Source organism: Henckelia pumila, chromosome 1, assembly GCF_033568475.1.
Source record: "Henckelia pumila isolate YLH828 chromosome 1, ASM3356847v2, whole genome shotgun sequence".
Taxonomy (NCBI): Eukaryota; Viridiplantae; Streptophyta; class Magnoliopsida; order Lamiales; family Gesneriaceae; genus Henckelia; species Henckelia pumila.
The window spans coordinates 53,595,770-53,617,173 of NC_133120.1; the positions used below are offsets into that span (position 1 = coordinate 53,595,770).

Sequence of the window (21,404 nt, forward strand, 5' to 3'; positions counted from 1 at the left end):
CTCAATACAATAGGTAATGATGAACCCAGATGCAAGTCCAGGACACATGATAGATTTCCTTTGCATCACAACTGCTGCACTTAAGCATAACATCTCTCACCAATTCAAATTCCAAATTTTTTACAGATTATACAACATGATAGACTTTAGGGGCCCTGAACAACAGAGTATTTCTCAAGTTGACAAATATATATACATTCAAACACCCCTTATGAATAAAGGAGACATATAGCATCAATAAAATAATTTTTTTCAATGCTAGTATATATATTTAGAGAACAACAAACTTCACATCATCTTTAGTTATTCTTATAAAAATCGAGGTCTGGTTCCAAAAAAAAATATTTTACATAAATTAAGGTTCTAATGCATATCAAAACCATACATACCATTGTACGCATTTATGGTGGAAAGGAATGACTTTAGAAATAGTTTCACCTCTTGCAACTTCCTTTCCATCCGCATAGTGCAACATAAGTTCATTACCGTGCAACACCCAATAACATATTAATATTATGCACGCATATTTTATTTTTATCACAAAAAATTTACAAAATGGCATAAGCAGTAATCTTACAAAGAGAAAAGTGACAAAATCAGCAACATTACATAAATCTGTCTGAACAATGTGGCACGTCATTTACAGTAAATATTCATTGTCCGCATTTGCATAGAAATGACATATGGTGCCATTATCAAAGAAAATGTACATTGCATTCAACTTGCACATGTGCAGAGCCATTGAATTTTATTTCCATGATATGACTGTGCGCGCCCACCTTATGCACTAGGATAGGATATAACTCGTGATTTTTAAAACTAAGAACCTAAACTTTACTTTAGTCGAGAGCTGCGCCTAGTGTGTTATTTCGCCTCTTCTTGTGCCATCAACCACAAAAAATGCATTTGTGCTGCCACCATTCACGTAAATGTGACATGCTAATTCCAGCGTAAGTATATCTCTGACTTCAGCCTCAGACTTCGTATGTTAATCAAAGAAATCCGTACTAAAAATAAAAGTAAAACAAAATCCGCAGCGAGCTGGAATACCATCAAGATGAAAGTTTGAGACAAAAGATTTCATAAAATGTGACAATGTACAAAAGGAAAGCACAATAGCATCCTCACCATGTTGGAGTAAGAGCGAGAAAATAGGTGCATCAATTCTTGTTGTAATGAATATCACATCGTTAAAGTAACATGACTTCGCAACATCCAACTTAACAAGAGCATTTCCATGTCATTTCTCAGATATGACCATTTAGCAGATTGTGAAACTTAGCACCTTAATTGGCAGCATTTAAATAACATGATGAACCAGAAGCACAGCAAATAGTTCCAGTATTATAATATAGTTTTGCCTCTGCTGCTTGAATAGCACACCAATAAATCATTGTGTTTCTCTCACTACGAGGAGTCAGAGCGAACAGATTTGTGAACACAATACAATAAAAAAGAACAAGGACCAAGAGAGAAAGATCCAAACCGTGACCTAGATTGTCAACCAATACTAGTGACCAAATCTGTTGTTGTCAAGAGAAACAGCAACTCAACAGACTAAACCAATATAATTAAATAGCTTAAAGAAAATGGCAATTCACAGCACAAGGCTTCATTACAGCATTAACATAGAGACAACCAAAGTTATAACAATCCAAAGAAGCAAGGCACGGACGATCGTAAGTATTTAGTCATATATCTCCTACAATGCGTGTATTTCCTGTTGGAGAACCGCGATCAGATCAATCAGAATTGATACCCGGTGCAGCGGAAGTTTAAAAATTTTATATGGAACGTTTCCATATCATGGGTATCAAAACTTTACGATTAAATTGTGTGTGTAAAAATTAAATAACAATTATAAATTTTTACCTCCAATCTCGAATCGAGATTATGGACACCAACAGATTGCTCTGCTCTTGTTGTATCTCCCTGGAACTGATGGACGAACTGTTCTTCAATCAGGTCCACGAACAGAGATTTAATCCCTCTGATAGATTGCACTAGAAAATCTATCAGAAGTTTCTACGAAGAGAATTAACGAATTTGATCCGTTAAACCAGACTGAAATTCAAAATTCACAGACTGGATTTTTTCCCGAGCAGAGGGGAGGGGGGCGGCCACTATTTGAGAGAAAACTAGGGTTTTTCGAAAATTGTGACCTGTGTTGTGTTATTTCTGTACTGCAATAACTTATTTATAATATGGGCTGCTAACAGCTTAGAGCCCATTAGTCATAAGTTCAAGTCTGACAAGCAAAGCCCGCATGTTCAGAAATTAATATAAAATTCATCGTGACTCTGATTGATAAACCGATTTTACCAATGTTCACAGAAACCATTTCTGCACCTTTTAAAGTCAAGATAAATTTTTCTGAATCCAAATTCAGTGGTTTCCAAAAATGCCCATCCCTATGTCATTTTAGGAAATCTTACTCCTCTACTCTTAAATAAGAAGTCTCACTTCTTTGTTCATTAAATTTAACTCTTTAAATTTAACTATCTCAACGGGGATTAAAAATCCATTACTCTGTGTGACCCTCAATGGTTCAGGGATACAGCTAGCCGTGGGCTCACAACTCTTTGTGACTCGGAACAACAATTTCCGACTTGCCCATCGAATCATGGTAAGAGCGCCTAGCAACATCGCCCCATGATTCCCTAGGTATCACTGATAGTGCCTACAAGAACCAATAGATTTTGATTAGCGTACAGTACGGTCCCTTCATCCATATATCCCGATCGAATCAACAACCATTGGTAAATCGAGAGTCGTTCTAGATTCGATAACTATGCAATACATCTTGAAAATCAAATAGTGACATCGCATGTGCTACTAAGAAACCATTTCTTAAAACACATCATGTACTCTGGCCAGAGATTCGTCACACTAATATCTCCTCAGATCGCATAGGATATCCACACTCGCAAGTATGTGGTGAATCCTTGACAACAAAGCATCGACTCCTATATGTGTTGTAACTGTACCCAATCCCGACACCTGATGACCCCAATAGAGTCGGTAAACGAGTCAAAGCACAGTACTAGCATATAGAGTCTCAATGATGTTTCAAGTAGTAAGGACTAATGGTGTACAACCAAAACCGCGGACTTTATCCACTCGATAAGTGATAACCACTTGGAAAGTCCGGATAGGGTAGTTCGATCATTCATCGTATGAATATCCATTTGCATGCTTTGAACATCTCTATGTTCCTTACCAATGAAACGTGGTACTCTGCATCGCAAATGCTAGTCTCAAACTCGAGCAATCCTTATCCTTATTAACGGACGGCTCAATCGATTATGAACGATTTAGAATATACAGTGACTATAAGATGTGTTTCATGATAGACATCCCCATGTACTACCACATCTTACATACACTATAGTATATTCAAGGTCTTTATCAAAACAACAATAGTATATCACAATATAACAATATGAAGAAAGATAAAGTCATTGCCATTAATAAAAGTGTAAATTATATTAAACAAAAGATTGCTTATACAAAGAGTCATCAAAGCCCTTAGCCACAAGTTGGCTCACCGGGCACCCACTCTTTCAATCTCCCACTTGCCCTAAAGCCAACTAGTCATATTACGTAGACCCATTGCTTCGCGATGTTTGTCAAATAATGGTCCTGGCAAGGGCTTAGTAAGTGGATCAACGATATTGTCTGCAGAGGCCACACTTTCGACAGTGATGTCTCCTCTTTCCACAATCTCCCGGATGATGTGGTATTTCCTCAGTACTTGTTTGGATCTTTGATGAGACCTTGGTTCCTTTGCCTGAGCAATGGCACCCGTGTTGTCACAATACACCGGGACTGGACCAACAACTTTCGGAATAACGCCCAAATCTTGGACGAAATTCCTCATCCAAACGACCTCTTTAGCAGCAGCTGATGCTGCAATGTATTCTGCCTCAGTGGTGGAATCCGCTGTGGTGTCCTGCTTGGAACTCTTCCAAGAGACAGCACCGCCATTGAGCATGAACACAAATCCAGAGGTTGACTTCGAGTCATCCACGTCACTTTGGAAGCTAGAGTCGGTATAGCCTTCCAATTTTAGTTCTCTTCCTCCATATACCATGAACATATTCTTAGTCCTTCGTAAGTACTTAAAAATGTCCTTCACGGCTTTCCAATGCATTTGACCGGGATTAGCTTGATATCTGCTCGTGACACTCAGAGCAAATGCTACATCCGGTCTGGTAGATATCATCCCATACATGATACTACCTATGGCTGACGCATATGTTACATGTGTCATTTTCTCTATCTCTTCATCAGTCTTGGGACACATAGACTTGGATAGAGAAACTCCATGACACATTGGTAGATGTCCTCTCTTGGACCCATCCATTGAAAACCGTTTCAATATGGTGTCGATGTAGGTTGCTTGAGTGAGTCCTATCATTCTCTTAGATCTATCTCTATAGATCTGTATCCCTAGAATATAGGATGCCTCAAACAAATCCTTCATCGAGAATCTACTTGATAACCATATCTTTGTTGACTGCAACATCCCTACATCATTCCCAATGAGTAGGATGTCATCAACATAAAGTACTAAGAATGTCACAGCATCCTTAACTACTTTCTTGTACACGCATGGTTCCTCCGGGTTCTTGATGAAACCAAAATCCTTTATTGTTTCATCAAATTTTTGGTTCCAACTTCTTGATGCTTGTTTTAGACCATAGATTGATCTCTGAAGCTTGCATACCTTATGCTTGCTTCCCATGGATGTGTATCACTCAGGCTGCGTCATATAGATCTCTTCCTTAATGTTTCCATTAAGAAATGCAGTCTTCACATCCATTTGCCATATCTCATAGTCATACCAAGCAGCTATGGCAATAAGGATTCTTATGGACTTGAACATTGCAACTGGTGAAAAGGTTTCATCATAGTCAACTCCTTGTCTTTGAGTATAACCTTTCGCCACCAATCGCGCCTTGTAGGTCAATACCTTACCATCAGGCCCAAGCTTTCTCTTGTAGATCCATTTACACCCTATTGGAACAATTCCATCGGGAGGATCTACTAAAGACCAAACTTGGTTTGTATGCATCGAATCTATTTCCGACTGCATAGCTTCCAGCCATAAATTTGAATCCGCATCAGAAATTGCTTCTTTGAAGTTTCTTGGATCACATCCAACATCGGGTTCATCTTGATCCCCTTCAAGAAGAAGACCATATCGAATAGGAGGTCTAGAAGTCCTCTTGGATCTTCTAAGTATAGACGTGTGGTTCCTGAGGTGTAGGATCGTTATTTTGTATTTCGGGTTCTTTTCGAATTTCTTCGAGTTCCATCATCTCGCCTTTCTTATCCAATAAGAACTCCTTCTCCAAGAAGGTGGCATTCCTTGAAACAAACACCTTTGTTTCAGCAGGATGATAGAAATAATATCCGATTGAATTCTTCGGATACCCTACAAAATAACATAAGGTGGATCGACTATCCAACTTATCTCCCACTGTCTGCTTCACGTAAGCAGGACATCCCCAAATCCTCATCTACGAATACTTAGGAGCTTTGCCATTCCATAACTCGTATGGTGTTTTGTCCACTGCTTTGGTGTGGACGTTGTTCAACAACAATACCGCCGTTTCAAGCGCATAGCCCCAAAACAAAGGTGGAAGCTCAGTGAAGCTCATCATGGATCGAACCATGTCCAACAAAGTTCGATTACGACGCTCCGATACACCATTCAGCTGAGGTGTCATAGGAGGAGTCCACTGAGAGAGAATCCCATTCTCTTTCAGATAGTCCAAAAACTCGGTACTCAAGTATTCTCCACCTCGATCCGATCGAAGTGCTTTAATACTTTTACCTAGCTTGTTTTCTACTTCAGCCTTGAATTCTTTGAACTTTTCAAATGCTTCAGACTTATATTTCATTAAATATAAATACCCATACCTTGAATAATCATCAGTAAAGGTAATGAAGTAGGTGTGGCCAAATTTAGTACCAATTCTAAATGGACCACAAACATCTGTATGGATCAAATCCAACAGATTTTGGCTACGCTCAGGTTTCCCCTTAAAAGGAGATTTAGTCATTTTTCCTTTCAGGCAGGACTCACAAGTAGGTAGAGAGTTAATATCAGACATATCAAACATGCCCTCTCCCACTAGCTTGTTCATCCTCCTTGAGGAAATATGACCTAGCCTAGCATGCCAAAGGTTTGCCGGGTTTTGACTATCGATTTTCCTTTTGTTTGTTGTTGCCGGTTTATCAACATAATTTATTGGAACGTCTTTTAGTTTTAAGTTATATAGATCATTTTCAAGTTGTCCATTTCCAATCAAACATTCATTCTTGTAAATATTGCAAATCTCATTCACAAAATTGCAAGAATAACCATCTCTATCAAGCATAGAAACAGAAATAATGTTTTTAATCAAATCTGGAACAAATAAAACATCTCTCAAAAGTAACTTAAAACCGTTCTGCAAAATTAAATAAACATCTCCCACAGCTTTAGCTTCAACTCTGGAACCATTTCCGAGCCTCAGCTGGGTCTCACCCATTCTAAGCCTGCGACTTCTTGTCATCACCTGCAAATCATTGAAAATGTGAGATCCACATCCGGTATCCAATACCCAAGAAGTAGTATTAAGTGAAACATTTATTTCAATATAGAACATATCCTTCGCAGTTCGCAACTGCTCTAGATATTCCTTGCAGTTACGCTTCCAATGACCGGGCTTCTTGCAGTAATGGCAAACATCCTTGGACTTTTCCATGTTTGAAGCCTTTGTCTTGTACTTCTTCTCGGGTTCGATTTTCTTGGGTGGGGCAGAACGTTTCTTACCCTTTGTACTTGGCCCCTTCTTAGAAGAAGAAGAGGAGCCCACCAAGAAAGCCGGTTTATCCTTCTTTAAAGTGGATTCATATGTTACAAGCATATTGACCATCTCTTCAAGGGAGAACTCTATCTTGTTCATATTGAAATTCACCACAAATCCGTCAAACGAAGAAGGAAGAGATAGAAGTAGTAAGTCCACGTTGAGTTCATGCTCCAACACCAAATCAAGCATTACCAACTTCTATATGAGCCAAATCACTCGTACCCCATGATCACGGACCGAAGTCCCTTCATGCATGCGACACGTCATTAGCTCTTTTACAGTAGCGAACCTTTCAGCTCTCGATTGAGCCCCAAAAAGTTCCTTGAGTTGTACGTGAATGTCAGCAGCATTCACGGTATCCTCAAATCGCCTCTGGAGTTCATCAGACATCGAGGCTTGCATATAGCATTTGGCCTTGATATCATGGTCCCACCATATATCAAGTTTGGCTAACTCTTCTGGACTTATGTCAGCTGGTGCTTCCTTCGGAGGAGATTTTTCTAACACGTAGAGCATCTTCTCCGAAGTCAAGACAATCTTCAACTTACGGAACCATTCCGTATAGTTTGCGCCAGTCAATTTATTTTGTTCGAGGATCGAGAAAAGTGGATTACGCGAATTCATCTTTAGGAAATACTGAAAAGAAACAGACAAATATCAGTGATTGTTTAATTAATTTACTAAGACATAAAATAGGCGAAATTTATTTTATGAATCTCACTCCCACTATTTTAACGATTTCACTACCCTCTAGTGAAAACGGGAAACTGTTTTCCTTAGTGAGAACATGGAGTCCAATTGACAAACTATGGTCCCAAATAATATCAGCCAACCATAATTTTCAAAAGGTAAAGCCCAATTGCTTCCAAAGCAACCTCCACGTTTTTTACCTCATGTCCAATAAGGGCCCAATAATATGACGCCGTTTATTGTGACATGTCAAGATGACCCATCAATATTAAGTTGTGATGGACAGTCGCCATGTGGATCCCCCAATAATATGAGCCGATCCCATAGGAGTTCCACCCAACTTACAACATGTGTCGATCCAATGTACAGCTTTCCGACGAACGGCCCCCCCCAATAATATGAGCCGGACCGTATCCGCGGGTAGCATCTCATACATTGATTGTTGATGGAAGGTAGGAACATTTAAACAATTTTAAATTTCCTTTATTTATCTTGATATCGATTTTAAATAATATTTAAAATGAGGGATTTTAATTTTGAAAATTTGTCTCATCATTTTAAAATTTTGTATGCTTGCCGGATTCACACAATTTAGTCTAAAACATGCATACAACAATAATATCATATATTATATAGGATGATCGATTCCATTTCTAATGGACCCGTGGTTGCCAATCACGAGTCTTAGTCCAATCCTAGGTAATATGCAGTATGCAATGCAATCCTATTACATTGAGCTTCCAATTTACATTTATTCAGTCTTTATTGTCTGCTGGGCCCACCTCCGTCTTCAAATCTTCATCTCCCACTAAGTCTAATGTATTTACAATAAATAACCATGACAAGTAGGGGATACATTTCAAGGGGTGGGAACGGGCCATAAACCAGGCCCACTTTTATTACATATGACAATTCATATTGAGCCATAAACCAGGCCCATTAATAAATCCAACAACAATAAAAACAAATGTAAATTCCTAACATACACCTACAAAATTGGTCATGACAATCGATCATCCTTATCCAATAATATTTAATTCAAAATTAATTTATTGGATAACATGCAATGGCAATTTAAATTAAAAGAATAAAATCATATTCCATATATAAAATCTTATTTTACATACGAAATCATATTATATCTTTTTATCAAATAAAATCATATTTTACATATAAAATCCAATTTTATACATAAAATCATATTTTACTCAATATTTCCATAAGATCATATCTTATCATCAATTGTACCAAAAATAATTAATTTCATAAAATCTGATTTAACGGATAAAATCTATAAATTTTCCAAAAATTCAAATTTATCCAAAAATCAATTTTAAAATTTTCGGACTCGAACAATTCGATCCGATGCCTCGTGGACCAATCAAAAACAATTTTCGATCGGACCAAAAAAAGAATTTTAACATATTAAAATTTTAATTTTAAAAATTAAAAATTAATTTTTTCGCGGGCCGCCCGGGACGTTCCCGGGCTGCCCGCGCCCCAAAGGGGCTCGGGCCGGGCAGCCCGGCTGCCCCTAGGGCAGCGATCACGTCGCTGCCCTGGGCAGCGCCGTGCGCCGCCCTGGCGCTGCGCTGGGCAGTGCCGTGCGCTGCCCGGGGCAGCGACACTCGCTGCCCCCCGGGCAGCGATCCAATCGCTGCCCGTGTTTTTGCCCGAAAAATTTTTAATTTAAAAAAATTTATTTTATTTCAAAAACCGAGGCTAAAAATTTTTTTTTGTACAATCGATTAATTTAATCGCTTGATCTGAGCAACCTGGCTCTGATACCACTGTTGGAGAACCGCGATCAGATCAATCAGAATTGATACCCGGTGCAGCGGAAGTTTAAAAATTTTATATGGACCGTTTCCATATCATGGGTATCAAAACTTTACGATTAAATTGTGTGTGTAAAAATTAAATAACAATTATAAATTTTTACCTCCAATCTCGAATCGAGATTATGGACACCAACAGATTGCTCTGCTCTTGTTGTATCTCCCTGGAACTGATGGACGAACTGTTCTTCAATCAGGTCCACGAACAGAGATTTAATCCCTCTGATAGATTGCATTAGAAAATCTATCAGAAGTTTCTACGAAGAGAATTAACGAATTTGATCCGTTAAACCAGACTGAAATTCAAAATTCACAGACTGGATTTTTTTCTTGAGCAGAGGGGAGGGGGGCGGCCACTATTTGAGAGAAAACTAGGGTTTTTCGAAAATTATGACCTGTGTTGTGTTATTTCTGTACTGCAATAACTTATTTATAATATGGGCTGCTAACAGCTTAGGGCCCATTAGTCATAAGTTCAAGCCTGACAAGCAAAGCCCGCATGTTCAGAAATTAATATAAAATTCATCGTGACTCTGATTGATAAACCGATTTTACCAATGTTCACAGAAACCATTTCTGCACCTTTAAAAGTCAAGATAAATTTTTCTGAATCCAAATTCAGTGGTTTCCAAAAATGTCCATCCCTATGTCATTTTAGGAAATCTTACTCCTCTACTCTTAAATAAGAAGTCCCACTTCTTTGTTCATTAAATTTAACTCTTTAAATTTAACTATCTCAACGGGGATTAAAAATCCATTACTCTGTGTGACCCTCAATGGTTCAGGGATACAGCTAGCCGTGGGATCACAACTCCTTGTGACTCGGAACAACAATTTTCGACTTGCCCATCGAATCATGGTAAGAGCGCCTAGCAACATCGCCCCATGATTCCCTAGGTATCACTGATAGTGCCTACAAGAACCAATAGATTTTGGTTAGCGTACAGTACGGTCCCTTCATCCATATATCCCGATCGAATCAACAACCATTGGTAAATCGAGAGTCGTTCTAGATTCGATAACTATGCAATACATCTTGAAGATCAAATAGTGACATCGCATGTGCTACTAAGAAACCATTTCTTAAAACACATCATGTATTCTGGCCAGAGATTCGTCACACTAATATCTCCTCAGATCGCATAGGATATCCACACTCGCAAGTATGTGGTGAATCCTTGACAACAAAGCATCGACTCCTATATGTGTTGTAACTATACCCAATCCCGACACCTGATGACCCCAATAGAGTCGGTAAACGAGTCAAAGCACAGTACTAGCATATAGAGTCTCAATGATGTTTCAAGTAGTAAGGACTAATGGTGTACAACCAAAACCGCGGACTTTATCCACTCGATAAGTGATAACCACTTGGAAAGTCCGGATAGGGTAGTTCGATCATTCATCGTATGAATATCCATTTGCATGCTTTGAACATCTCTATGTTCCTTACCAATGAAACGTGGTACTCTGCATCGCAAATGCTAGTCTCAAACTCGAGCGATCCTTATCCTTATTAACGGACGGCTCAATCGACTATGAACGATTTAGAATATATAGTGACTATAAGATGTGTTTCATGATAGACATCCCCATGTACTACCACATCTTACATACACTATAGTATATTCAAGGTCTTTATCAAAACAACAATAGTATATCACAATATAACAATATGAAGAAAGATAAAGTCATTGCCATTAATAAAAGTGTAAATTATATTAAACAAAAGATTGTTTATACAAAGAGTCATCAAAGCCCTTAGCCACAAGTTGGCTCACCGGGCACCCACTCTTTCATTTCTTCCACAGTCGACTTATAACATTCTACAGTTCACGAATCCAAAGAAAAAGCTGTAAGAATGTACATATTTTACATAATGGAGTGACAAAATGGTGAATGATACGTAAATCGGTCTTCAACTCCCTATTGCTAGCTAGCTACCCAAAAATAAAAATAAAATATAACGAGATCAAGGTGTCGCGGGAAATTCGAAAATTCTACTTTAAATAATCTGTAAATTTGAAATAAATTTTGAAAAATTAGTAATACCTCCTGAAAAATTCTCACAGATTCCTGAAAAACTACAAGCACAAAAGTTCACGCGTATTAATCACTTCAATCCATAAATAACAAAGTATCACAGAAATTCTAACATTTCCATTTGTTGTCTCTGATAGTTGACGGGTCCAGGTGTTCGAAAGATTAAATGTGCCATCTTCCAGAGACATGGTAACACTTGTCGTTGCTGTAGAGTGGACAGACAACTGGCTGCAAAAAAAATGATAAAGAACAGGTAAGTGAGTGAAAATATTGTCACCTAAGAAGAGATAATATACCTATTGGGCAAAGACATAACCCCACCGTGAAGTTTGAATTCCTAATAGTGATTGCAAACCCAAAGATCCCATTAGTTCCATAGAAGAAACTGGAGATAAGTCAAAGATTGTAGGTATGAATGATAAATTCAAGCAAGTGATTCAATCCATCGTCTTGATTTTCTGCTCATCAACATTCTAAAGTTGTCAGTATTTATAAGAACTGTAATATGCTATTGGCACATATTTAAATATTTAGTTAGATTAGGTGCATGCCTAGGCTATTAGATCATTCCCACTTCAATGGTAAAAAGCCAGTGTGCCTTGATGCACCTAGCATCTGATTCCCAGTGTAAAAAACTTCATATTTTCACCCCATATAATTTTACACCCTCTTAAAACACATCAATTTCTAAGAAAATCTTATTTTCAAACTTGAACTGTACCTAATTGCCACCTTAACAATTCAACCAAGGCAATTTCATCAGAAACCGAAACAAAGTGGACAAAATTTGGTTAAAGCATCAAACATAGTTTTATGACACAAGTGTTTTAACACCTTACCTTTCGATACAATTATCTCCGATAACCAATCCCGACTATCACGTCCTCGAGGATGACGAGGAATCAGGGTCTCTTAGAGGCGGCGGCTTGCTCTGGAGTGCCCTACTTCCTCGGCCTTCCCCTCTTCCTCTTCACACCCTCAAGATCTGAAAAAATTGTTAGGGATCGTGAAGCTTAAAAGAAGGGGAAAAGATGCCACCAAATCTTCATATACGACGAGCGAAGAAAACAACTAGATCTTACCTTTGTCTAGCTTCAATCGGCAAATTTCCCGAGTCTAGGGCGGCAAATCGACGTCTTGGAGTGGCATCTAGGGCTAGGGGAGAAATGGATCGATCGTGGGAAAGGGGTTTGGGAAGAGGAGAGACGATTCTTTACGTTGTACCTATCTATCTATTGTATATTTGATAGACTACGGTTATAAATATATGTAGTCTATTTATTAAAAAAATGTTCATAGACTACGGTACAAAAAAAACCGTAGTCTATTTATAAAAAAACTCGCTCATAGACTACGGTTATTTTGAACCGTAGTCTATGAGCGTATTTTTTTAATAAATAGACTACAGTTAGACTACGGTTCAAAATAACCGTAGTCTATTTATAAAAAAAACCCGCTCATAGACTACGGTTCAAAATAGCCATAGTCTAGTTATAAAAACACATGCTCATAGACTACGGTTCAAAATAACCGTAGTCTATTTATAAAAAAACACGCTCATAGACTACAGTTTTTACAAAACTGTAGAGGTATATTTTGAAAAAACGCTCATTAACTACGGTTTCTGTAAAAACCGTAGTTAAACGTAAAAATACTACAGTTTTATTAAAAACTGTAGTCTTTCTAGTGTAGTCTATTACCAAATTTCTTGTAGTGTTTAAGTGATTTTATTTTATGTATTTTGTAGTGATCCTGCATGAAATCACCTACTAACTGGCAACTAATGGCATGCATTAAACTTAATACAGCAAAAATGTTTAACAGAGTAAAACGTGCGGAAACATAATCCATAATTTACATATCAGCTTAGTAAAACAAGTACAGGCTTAATATTATAGTGATACAACCATATCAAAACAACTAGAACGTAAACATTATACAGCTAAACAAATCCTGCTGTATAAAATCCCCTGAAAACTCCGGCTCCTTAGTCCTGCCTCGAGCTACCGGCTCCGTCCATCCTGCGACCTTCCCCGTGGAATAGGGTGTCCAAGATAATAACTAGGACGTGAGCGCTAATGCCCAGTACATAAACATGAGTAAACATATATATATATGATGCATGCAACATGATGACTGGTAAAGGGTCATCTGAAAAGTCATGCTCAGTACCGGCGCCACATGAGTGCTGCCACCGCACGGATCAACCTCTGGGTGCAACCACACTTGTCTAGTACACCAGAGTAGTCAGACATACATGCCCCCTCCGTCGCGGTATTCTCAGTGACAGACTATCGAGTATAGAGCTGAGCGGCTCTATAATCAGGTATATCAAGGTATAGGCTCAACGTGTATATGCACATGATATATGAATATAGAAAGCGGTAAAATATACATCATGCCACATAATAATGCCAAATAAATGCAACATATAAACATGTATACTCGCTGGCAATCTCAGTCAATGTGTACGTACCTCTAGTCTAGTTCAAGTCTTAGTAGGATTCTAGGTTTCAAGCCTATATTCAAAAGTTCACTGTATCACTACACAAGTTCTATAAGCCTTAACTAAGCTAATATGTACTCCCAAAACTTAAATAGATTTCCGGACCATTCCTTCGTTCGTAGTAAGCCCTTTGAAGTCGCTAGTCCCGGATGACTATAACCACACCTTGGTTATTCCAGAACCTCTATAATAACCGATAGGGCCCTTAACTGTATATCTCACACTTATATAACTGAAGAAGGAAACACGAAATTCGTAATTCAAAATAAATCCGAATGAGCCCTATTTATAGGAAAATTTCCGATCGAGTTCGGATCGTCCGATCCAACTCACTGCCTGCATGCGAGACACATCGAGTTTGGACCGTCCGATCACCACTTCGGGCCGTTCGAAGTGTTCTAAATCCGACACTTGTCAAAATCCATTGCTGAGTAATCCTGCCTGCTTGGCACAAGAGAAGTTCGGGCCGTCCGATCCTGGTTCGGACCGTCCGAACATGCCTTAACTCCGAAGTCAACGTGCCCTTCTTCTGAGCCCCCGAGTTGCTGAGTTCGGATCGTCCGAAGTCCACTTCGGACCGTCCGAACTGGCCAAACTTTGGAAGCCCAATTCTTAGTTCTGAAGTCCGATTGAACCATGGAATTGGTTAATTACCAAATATTAATCATGTTTAACATATTATTATCTTAAAATGGAATCTGGGTTGCTACATATTTATGATTTAAAATTTATGTATAATTAATTAATTTTATGTGATATATTCATGATTTAAAGGATATGTTTAAAAGATTTTGTGCTATGTATATTGCATGAGATTTTAAGTTTCAAAGTTGAGTTTTTTTAAGTGTTAAAATATATGTTTAAATGTTGTGTCAAATGATTTAATATTATGTAATTTTCCTGAAGTTTAATGGTTGCAATTTAGTTTTAATGTGTTTCAAGTATGGGTTTAATCTCAGTGACGAAAGAATCGAGACTAGCCTACGAACGATGTTTTAGGATTTTGAAGAGGTAAATGGTCATTATGCATCTTTTGATTAAAAAGTTATGTATGTTATTTAAGTTTAATTTAAAAGTGTTTTTGGTAAAAATTATTTAAAGTTGTGCTTGACAGACAAGTTTTAAAGTAATTGAGAGAACAATTTAATAGTTAGTATTTGTATTTAATGAGTCGGTTCAGCCCATTAGTTTTATGAAATAGGGGTTAGCTTTCAGTTGAGGGAGAAATCTTTTCCCCTCCCTAGTCGCCAACCCCCATCCCTGATACGACCCTAGCTACTAATTTTTTTTTATTAAATAAATAAATATATACTTTGCTTAAAATAAAGATAATACATATACGCCCATACATATATGTACTTATACTTAAAATAAATTTCAATAAAATATAATGCACAAAAATATTATTTTTGCATGCAAATAAAATATCAAAAAAATTAATACATAAACATATAATTCATGCATAAATTCTCATAATTTAAATACTTCAACAATATTTCTTCATAAAACCAATAAGCTGTGGAAATAATAAAACGTGTGCGGAAAAACTGTATCACATCTCAAAATACGGGAATAAAACTAAACATCGGTCATGGGTGAGCTAGTTGTCGAGAACTCATACATCCTCACCACCAGTCGGGGCCACATGCTCATCAACAAACTCTTGCTCACCTGTACCATTTAAGTCTAGTGAGCTTAGGGGCTCAACAGGCTCTATCCAATAGTAACAACATGGAAAAACACATGCAAGCACATAACATATTCTGTATACATATAAACTCATGCATGCATGCGTGCTCTTAAAAACTGTAAACCAGTGCTGAGTCATAATCATAACATGAATAATCATATCATAGCTTAATCATCATACATAATAACATATGGCATGTCATAACTAAAACTTTCTTTTAGTTTGCATCAATGTCGTGTGACTGTAACATGTCGTGGTTCATACAATCTTAGACTGGCCCAGTAACTAAACTTAAGCTCATTAACTTAAATTTTAGCCCAAATAAATCATTCAAGCCCACTAACAACTTAATCTGACCCATTAAACTTAATCTAACATGATTCGGCCCAATAATTTTCATGGACCACTAGGCCCATGAAACTAATGGGCTCACTCAAATAATTAATTAAGCCCATTATATAAAATTAAATAGCCCAAATAATTATTTAAATCTAAATTAGGCCCAATAATTATAACTCAAACTATTAATCCAAAATAAATTAAAATACCCAAACCCAATCAATATAACCCAGACCTGAACCCAACTAAATTGACCCACCATATTTTTAGACCCGACCCGGACCCAAGGACCCGAGCCCGGCCCGCTTAAAGCCAACAAAACAGAACTCGATCTGTTCTGCCCTTTGCCGTGACCAACAGCTAAAGAACAGCTGCGGCCGCCTGGCTCCGGTCACCACCGGCCAGAGCACCACAACCCAGACCTAGCCAATATTTGGCATGTTCTAACAAGACCAACCCGATCCCCAACCGCGGCCTACACCACTTGCTCGAATCCTTCTTCCAGAAAACCCTAACCATGCGACCTGCTGTGCAACTTTCTGAGTTTGTTTCGTTTCCAACCTAGACCAGGTTCAAGCCACCATATATACCAACCCTAGGGACCCTAACTCAACTCCCAAACCATGAGTCATCGGTCTAGAACAATCCATGGCAGAAAACATGAGAAAACATGAGAGGAATGCATAAAAAAACATGGACAACATATATGTTCATGAATGATCTTCATATAAATCACACACCACATGCTAGATCAAACCTTTCATGCATAAATCAGATTAATATGACTTAAACGGTGGCCAAGAAGGGATTCAAACGTGTCTTTGTGAAGATTTCAATCAAATAAACGATACCCATGCATTTTTGGTTGTCCGGGACAAGCGAGGCTTCAATCCTCCAACTTTTCTTCTAAAAAAAAACGTGCAAGTGTGTCTTCTTGGTGTAAGTGTGTGACGGATGCTGAATGGGGGTGAAGGAAGATGAGTTTGAACGTGATGTAGGGCTTAGAAGTAGAGAATGGTTGCAACTTAGTTTCATGTTTGGACTTGGGCTGAATATTTAAGTAGACTAGACTTAATTAAAAGTTTAAACCCACCAATAATCAGTAAATAATTTATAATCTCAAAATATTAGGAGTCTCAATTTTTAAAGTGTGCTAAAAGCCCTTAAAATGGCCAGCTTATGTGAAAAATGAACTCCTTAATATTTATATATATAAAACTCTAATTTTCTGAAAAATAAATCTTAAAAAAATATATTTTTGGACATTAAAATGTTGGTCAAAGATTCTGGTGAAAAACTTTGGTATCGTTCGTTCATGGTCCCCTTCTACGTGAATCGCGATCGAAAAATTACTTTTCTAAAATAAATTCATAAATTTCATAATAGCGGGTTAAATGGTAAAATAAAATTTAAATCATGCAAATAATTCACATAATTCACATAATAGCGCATAAAATCATTTAACCCCCTTTTCTCAAATTTAAATTCCTTATTTTTCCTAATTATTCATGCGACTTTACGTAAGAAAATTTCGGGCATTACAATCCCCTTCTCCTCCAATCTTCAAGTTGCACTTATGGAAAATATCGTTCGACACAGTTGGATTTAACATGTACTTTTAGAGCGATATAGCCTATAAACTCTGAAGAAAAGCCCTAGCTATGCACTTGGCTTTGAAACATGAAAAAAAAAGAGAAGGGGAAGGGGATAAGGCCGCGTCCAAGGAAGGGAAATAATGACTGAAAACTGACACCTAAAAAATTTGTGACTAATGGGCTTATAAGTCGGCTCATTAGTTGCGAACAAATTTTTTTAAAAACTAATTCTCCCAGCCCATAAAATATCAATATCCCTACTTTAAATTTAAACATAAAACATTTTCTTAACTTGTTCGAAGGCTATTTCCGCTCCTTCAGTCCAGTCTTAAATCCAACCCTGGAAACTTTAAAATAACTTGCAACATATTAAATTTCAGGCATAACATGATGATGAGTGTGTTTAGTATGCATTATTTTATAGCATTTTTTGTTTAGTTTGCATGCATTTAGGTTAATTTCGTAAGTTTTTTTAGTGTCTTTTGTTATGTGTTTGCATTAGACTCACCTGGTTGAATTTTGTAGGGAATTAAGCAAAAATTGGGATTTATGTTCGTCCAAGGGGCTCGCGCGCGCGCAGAAGAGAAGTCCAGAGCATGAATAGAAGAGGCACGTGCGGGCGAGCTCATGCCCCATGCGTGCGCAAAAGAGATGTCCAGAGAGTTACAGAGAAGCCGCGCGCGCGTGAGCTCTCTCGCACACTCGCGTGAGACAATCGAGGATGCACTATTTGTTTACGTTGCGCGCGCGCGAGACTGCCTAGGCGCGCGCGCGCATGTTCGCATAACCTAATTTCGAGTTTTTTTTAGTTTGAAAAGGACTCCAATTGGCGCGACCGTATAAATAGAATTTTTATGCTATTTTCAAGGACTTTTGATTTTTTGGAGTACGGGCAAGCTTACGGCGGCTGTGGAGCGAATTTCTTCAGAATTTCTTCTATTCTAGTATTTTTATTTTATGTTTTTAAACTTGATTTATTGAATCATGTTTGTTAGTGAGTAGTTTCTTTTCTTTGATCAAGGCCACGTGATTGGGCCAGACAGTTTATGTAAAAACTTGATTTGTTTATTTGAGATTTTCAGACTTAATTGATTTTATTGATTATCGAATTTATCTTCGTCTTACAAATTTCTTGGCCAGTTATTTGTTTGCTTGTTAATCGAGTCTAAGTCGACAGAGGAGGTCTCGAATTCGATCACTTTGATTTTCAACATAGTGTAAAACTGACTAGAAATAGAATTCGATTTCATTATGCGGTTTAGGTGTCTACTGAATTTTCACGGTGATTTATGCATTCAAATTTGATTAGAATTACGAAAGATTAGTTCATCAATATTCGAATATGTTTGATTGTTCTAGAAATATACCTTCGAATAAATTAGGAAAATTCCCGTAAATTAAGATTAAGTCTGATATCTTAGATCGATTGCTTGTTGCATGAATTGTCTAATACCTACGTGTGTTCTTGATCGAATTTTTCCCAAATTTTAAGTAATCCAAAGTTTTCTGCTGCGTTTTTATTTAATTTAATTATATTTGCAATTTTATTCATTAGTTTAAAAATCTGAAATCGTCCTTTTTCATTAGTCTAGATTAAGTAGAAATAAATAGATTTTGGTAATCATATTTTTACAGTCCCTGTGGGTTCGACATCTGGACTTTTGTCCACTTTATTATAATTTGACCTGGTTCGCTTGCCAGTAGAATTTATTCATACCGAAATAACCGGTCAAGTTTTTGACGCCGTTGCCGGGGACTGTGTTGATATCAGAATTTTTATTTCGCTTGAGATTAGACATTACTTATCTTCTGAATTTCTGACTATAATTTCTTGATGATTTTCAGGTACTTTCTGTTGTGCATGCATAGAACTCGATCAAGGAAACTACTACCACTTGATTTGGAGATCGAGCGCACACTTAGCAGGATCCGAAAAGCCAAGAAATCTTTCAATCTTGAACTAGAGTCAGAATCTGAATCTGAAGTAGAGATGGCAGACAACCGTACTGTATGGGATATCATCCGTCCGCCAATTGAAGGTTATGGATCTAGCATAGTTCGCCCCGCTATTGAGGCGAACAATTTCGAGCTGAAGCCCTCTACTATTCAGCTGACTCAATTGCAAGCTAGATTCGGGGGCTCATCTGTAGAAGACCCCTACGCTCATCTGGAGCATTTTCTGTCGATCTGCGACACGTTCAAAGTGAATGGGGTAACATCTGATGCAGTACGACTGCGGTTATTCCCATTCTCTCTACAAGGAGAAGCTTTTGAATGGCTAGATGATCTGCCTGCTGGGTCTATTACTACATGGGATCAACTGGTTCAGACCTTTCTGAATAAATATTTTCCTCCCACAAAGATGGCAAAGCTGTTCTCAGATATCATCTCATTCAGGCAGAAGGAAGCTGAATCTTTAAATTCTGCTTGGACTTGATTCAAAAAGATGTTGAGGATGTGTCCTCAACATAATCTCACTCAGAGCCAGCAGACTCAGACTTTCTACAATGGGGCTGATCAATCTGTCCGATCCATGTTGGATGCCGCTGCTAACGGAAGTCTATTCAGGAGGACACCAGCAGATGCATGGGAAATCATTGGAAATATGGCTGAAAGCAACATTGGATGGCCAGATGTTAAAAAGGAAAGAAAAGCTGGAGTTCTAGAAGTCGATGCACTAACATCACTTAATGCCAAGATCGATGCACTTACTCATCAGATGGCGGTTATGCAGACATCTTCAGCCAATCAAGTGCAAGTCCAACAGCCTGACGAACATCAAGTATTTGAAGTTGATGCTGCGAACTTTATGGGAAATCAAGGGAGACAGCAGTACAATCCCTACAGCAACACTTACAATCCTGGCTGGAAGAACCATCCAAACTTCTCTTGGAAAGCTGCAGATCCTACAGCTAATACATCGAAGCCAGTAGAGAAGAAACCCTCCTTTGAAGAAATTATGATGAAATATGTAGCTGGTACTGAGACCCGTCTGCAGAATCAGGAGGCAATGTTGCAGAATTTAGAGACACAGATGAGCCAGATAGCAACACAGCTATCAACTAGGACAGCAGGATCGTTGCCTAGCAATACTGAGAGGAATCCAAAGGATGTCAATGCTATTCTGGCGGTAACTAGATCGCAAGCAGATACTAAAGCAAACAATACTGAGGATGAAGAAGCAAGTGAGCTAGTCAAGGAAAAAGAGCTGGAGGAAGCATCAAAGCCGTCAGACTCGACGCCTACGGGCAAGAAAGGTAAGTCATCTCACCCTGTTATTAATGAAAATATTGACTTGAGTAAACTTCCCTTCCCCCAGAGAGCAAAGCAACTGAAATTGGACAATCAATTTGCAAAATTCCTAAAGATTTTCAAAAATCTTCATATTAATATTCCCTTTGCAGACTCTTTAGCTCAAATGCCTAATTATACAAAATTTTTAAAAGAGATTTTGTCTAACAAAAGAAAACTGGTGGATTTTGAAACTGTGAAGTTGTCGGAGGAGTGTTCTGCCATTTTACAAAATAAACTCCCTCCGAAACTTAAGGATCCCGATAGCTTTTCAATTCCATGCACTATTGGAAAATCATTTTTTAATAAGGCTTTATGTGATCTAGGTGCAAGTATTAATCTTATGCCTTATTCATGTTTTGAAAAGCTAGGAATTGGTGAAGTTAAGTCAACTACTATCTCCTTACAATTAGCTGATAGATCTATAAAATATCCAAGGGGGATTGTAGAGGATGTGTTGGTAAAAGTTGATAAGTTTATATTTCCAGTGGATTTTGTTGTGCTTGATATGGAAGAGGATCGTGAGATACCTCTTATTTTTGGTAGACT

The 21,404-nt window shown here is 37.9% G+C and overlaps 1 long non-coding RNA gene across 2 annotated transcripts; it reads right to left on the reverse strand.

Annotated features, from left to right (window-relative positions):
• Nucleotides 1-47: 47 nt before the first annotated feature.
• LOC140875462 (uncharacterized) lies at nucleotides 48-12,653 on the reverse strand. Of its 2 annotated transcripts, XR_012148454.1 has the most exons (5): nucleotides 12,517-12,653; nucleotides 12,274-12,419; nucleotides 11,756-11,892; nucleotides 11,548-11,662; nucleotides 48-911 (listed from the first exon to the last, which is right to left on the reverse strand). It is a non-coding gene; the product is annotated as an uncharacterized lncRNA (long non-coding RNA). The 2 variants fall into 2 exon arrangements; XR_012148453.1 differs by lacking the exon at nucleotides 48-911 and having other exon boundaries at nucleotides 11,196-11,662.
• Between the last annotated feature and the right edge of the window lie 8,751 nt (nucleotides 12,654-21,404).